The 4,775-nt window shown below is 38.6% G+C and overlaps 1 long non-coding RNA gene across 1 annotated transcript; it reads right to left on the minus strand.

Annotated features, from left to right (window-relative positions):
• Positions 1 to 1,807: 1,807 nt before the first annotated feature.
• Positions 1,808 to 3,408, minus strand: LOC118476070 (uncharacterized). The gene is made up of 2 exons (XR_004855375.1): positions 3,006 to 3,408; positions 1,808 to 2,694 (listed from the first exon to the last, which is right to left on the minus strand). It is a non-coding gene; the product is annotated as an uncharacterized lncRNA (long non-coding RNA).
• Between the last annotated feature and the right edge of the window lie 1,367 nt (positions 3,409 to 4,775).

The following is a 4,775-nucleotide window of genomic DNA, read 5'->3' on the forward strand; positions in this document are numbered from 1 at the left end:
ATTGTTGAACATAAATAGTTCACAAAAATATTTCAATTTTAAAAAACTTCTCTCTATCGATGCAACCATCATGTGTATAGTAAATAATAGTCCCTATATCGAAATAGAATTCGATTTGCTTCTTTAGTGGATTCATCATTATATAGTTGATGTTGGGGGCCTTCCTCTTCTAAAGGTCCTCAAAAACTTAACTAACATGTTTTTTAGTATATCAAACCGTTACAGGAGACTTCGGCTTTGAGATGAAGGTGTGCATGGTATGAAGGTGTGGTCTGAAGGAAGGACAACCTAGCTCTGAAGCTGTGGCCGAAGGAGCTTCGGCTTAGCATGATGTCGATGGTGAAAGGAGAAACCGACCTAAAGGAGAAAAGACTGCTTAATCCTCGACAGCTTGCCTTATGGTCGACACTAAATGTCAGGGACATGAATGTAATTTTGTCCAGGCTACGTCATGTGCCTATAAATAGATGAACAGTAACACTGTATTGTTCACGCTGAATTGTAATCACTCCTGCGTCACTCCCCCTTTTCCACCTTCTGTCAAGCCGAAGGTACAAATGTATTATAAATAGTATTGATGTTTATCCATGTTTATAAGATAAGAATATAAATAATCTAATGATTTGAAATGATTGTTTATATTCGTTTTGTGTTTCATATGTCTCCGTTTACATCTTTGCTCACTGAAATGATGAAGGTATGCCCTTCATGACCTTCGTCTGAAGATCACTATATCCCAAGGGAGATAATGTTTCAAAGGACGAAGGTCTCTAATCGTTAATAATTGTGTTGCTTTGTTCTTGGTGTATAGCATCCGAGAACAAGGACCAACATTGGCGCCCACCAACATTGGCGCCCACCTCCGGTGAACTCATTCGACCACCTTCGGCAAGCATCGACCTTCGTCATGCCGCCGAAGAAGACAGCAGCGCCAGGGGCTGCACTGCAGCCACTAAACGTTAATCAGGAGACGCTACGCGAAGCTAGGAGCCAGAAGAGGAAGGCTACCAGCCCAACACCTCAGAAGGAGGACCTGGACCAAGAAATCAAGGACCTCGAAGCTATCCATCAATAGGTTCAAAAGAAGAGAGAGAAAATGCTTCGGCTCGCTGATCTCCAGAGGAAGATTGATGAGGCCGCTGAAGAAATGCGTCACCTCAACCAGGATGACCAAGATCGAAGGCCCCAGCACAGGGAGCTTCGTCAAGAGAATTCATACAATCACTACTACAAATCATGCTATATGAGACGGTTAATTATCAGTTATTAAGACGCTTATGAAGTGTCTAATTTTGATGGAGTCGCAAAAGATGTCCCACATTTAAGATGGTTATAAACCGTCTCAAAAGATATTATATAAGACAGTTTTTAATTTATAACCGTCTGAAAAAGGTATTTGTTTAAGTCATTTTGTCCGATAAACCGTCTGAAAAAGGTATTTGTTTAAGTCATTTCGTCCGATAAACCGTCTTGAATTAGTTTTTTTAAGACACTCCTTCTAAAGAATCGTAGAGAATACAAACATTAAAAGTCATAAAGTATTTATCAAACCGTCTCGAATATCCTACAATAATAGACGATTACGATAGAAAAACCATCTTATTTAGGTGACTAATAATGGACGTTTTAGAAACCGTCTTATTTAGAAGACTGATATTAGACATTTTGGTAACCATCTTATTAAGATTTAAACTAAATGACTTACACGGCAGTACATTCTTCAATTTATAATCATTTTTCAGATATCATGTTATAATAATTTGAAAGAGAAATATACATACACATATATTGAACAACATTATAATTAATATAATATAAATAAGTACCATTCAATATATCATAAATAAACATTGTCAATCAACGCATACATAAGTGTACTCTAAATCTAAACTAAAATACAACTGTTTGCACTAATGTTAAGCCTAACTTTATATGAATTAAAGTCTCCACACTTTTGCGACCACCAAATTTGAATTCTATTCTATGTTTTCCTGTACAACAAATAGGAGAAAACTAGACATAGCAAAAAGCTCCAAGCAGCACGTGGATGGTCTCAAAGCTGCCCTTGTTCTTCTCCCTGTTCTTGATGACTCCTACACGCCCGGTGTTCCTCCCACCAGTCAGCATGACCTACTTCCAATGGTAAATCATAAAAAATCCAAGAAAAATAGGTAATATTTAGAAAAACAAAACACAATGAAACATCACTAAATAATACATGTTTCCATGCCATTAATATTTGTTTCTAGAAAATTCAGAATAAGGTACAGATAGATCTGAATCAATGGAACTCAAGCCAGACTGAGTCTGTAGCTTTTTTTTGGAACAACTACTGACTTTGTATTTGGTTCAGGGGCTCAACGTGGTCAACACACTCTAGGTTACTTTCATCGTATAATATGTATATTTTTGGTACTTTCTAATCTGGACATCTTTAAAGCATGCTCTGAATAAATAGCAAGGAAGTGAATTTATCTGCAGCCAAAATGACATGACAACATTTTCCATGAAGTTTATTTCCAAAGAATAAAAGAAAAGCCTGTCCCTCAGTATGTTTGTGTCATCTGGTGCCTTGGCAGGATAAAATAGCACATAATAAGATGGTAACCCTGAATTAAAGAATCAAGATAATGTAAATACATCTCCCTGTATAGTTAGTGCAGTTGAATGCCAGCCTCCAGCAGCAATGTCAACCTGAAAATGTAAGATGTTGGAGTATATGCAACAAGTGAGAAATCAGGAAAGCAATGTGCAGACAAATTATGAATTTATGCACATACAGTAGTGTCCTCAAAAAAAGAACCAGGATGTCATTCTTTGCTTAATCAATTTCAAACATAGTATTCCTAGTGTGCAATGACAATAACTGGAAGGCCCCAAAAGGATGAAGCTTGTTAGCTAAATGAAAGAATCCAATTCCAACCAACGCACTGAATCAAAATTGAAAAAAAATTCCAAAAACATTTTCACACTACTTGCAAACACACGAATCCAATTCCACTCACTTGCCGGACTTTGAGCTTGGGTGCGCACCGCTGTGGGGTCAGGATGTCCCTCCTGAGCGCCCTCGTCCCATCCTCCTTCCTCTCAGGCTCCTCACCGCACACTGCCCGTACTCGTTTCCACCCCCCCCCCCCCGCACAATCCAGTGATGGGTTGCGGCGACAGCGCCGCCTCCGATGCTCGGTTCGAGCGTCGCGTACAGTGGAGGGAGCGGAGCTCGAAGGGTGAAGGTGCAGGGGGGCTCGCGAGTCGCTATCCAGCCCACGCCGTTACGCACTCACGCAGGTTGCCTGGGAGAGAGAAGCGAGGGGGAGGGAAGGGAGGAGAGAGAGAAGTGGAAAGAACAGAGGAGGGCGCGGGTGGGTCCAGGGGCGGCGGCGGCTAGCAGGAGAGGAGGGCGCGGTCGGCTCCTAGGGTTAGGGGGTGCGGCTGGGAGGATGGGCCCCTAGTGGGCCGAATGTGGTTAGGTTAGGTTTTGGTTTCTTTTGTTTTTTTTTCGTTTTTTTCATATACAAGTTCTTTTCTAAAAAAATTCAGAATATATTTAAATATATATAAGTATAAATAAAAATTATAATAAATTTATATAATAATAAATTTTATATTTATTCGAAACTTGATTATTTAACAACTTATTATATTTTATGAAATAAATTCACATAGAAATGGAATAATTTCAAAAATGTTATCAACACCTCAAAATACTTTACTGTTCATTAATTCATTATTATTTTATAAAAATGTGGTTTTCATATCATTTTGAATTATAATAATTGAATTTGAAATTCACTACCAAACAAAGAAATCATGCACCGATAATGAATACAACAAACACTTGGTAAAATTTTATCTTTTAAAGAATTCACTTGGCAGCAGTTCTTGAGGGAGGCGTCAGGTGTGTATGGTGAGACGGCGTCAGGGATGGAAACAAAAGGATAGTGATTCGTATATATCATCAACTTAAGGTGATTTCACTATTTGCTACGTTTTTCATATACGTCTTGTCAGACTATCATGTGAAGATGGTTCCATATTTATAAGTGTCAAGTATACTCACTAACATCTACGACGTTTCTTATGGTCTAGACGACTCTAATAGTATTCTTATTTGTGATGGTTTCATATATAGAAGTGTCTCAAATACTCATTGCCATCTAAGACACTTGTTAACATAGGGATGACTCAAATACTATCCTTATTTGAGACGGTTTATAATAAAAACATGTCTTAAATCAATATAAGACATTTGTTATGACGTAATTGTCTCAAAAAACTTTTCCATTTGAGACGGATTTCCAAAAAACTGTCTTATCTTACTCAACACCATATGATATAAGACACTTCTATAAAATGTACTTATATGAGTCTTTAATGGTGTGTCTTAAATAGTCATATATGTAGTAGTGAATGATGATGAATGGTATGGTGATCTTCATCATGGAAATTTTGCTTTCGATGATGCTTCTCCTTTGGCAGCAGAATTGCAGGCTACCCCATGGCCCCATCATACAAGCCACCTCAGCTTCCTATGTATGATGGGCACTCAGACCCAAAGCAGTTCCTGATGAGCTACGAAGCAACCATATCTTCATATGGGGGCAATACTATAGTCATGGTGAAATCCTTTGTCATGGTAGTCAAAAGCGTAGCACAAACTTGGTACTCTTCTCTCCGGCCAAGGACAATCACATCATGGCAGAAGCTCAAGGATATGCTAGTCACTAGCTTCCAAGGATTTTAGACGAAGCCAGTCACTGCTCAGGCTTTGTTTC

The sequence above is a fragment of the Zea mays genome, chromosome 1, assembly GCF_902167145.1.
Source record: "Zea mays cultivar B73 chromosome 1, Zm-B73-REFERENCE-NAM-5.0, whole genome shotgun sequence".
Taxonomy (NCBI): Eukaryota; Viridiplantae; Streptophyta; class Magnoliopsida; order Poales; family Poaceae; genus Zea; species Zea mays.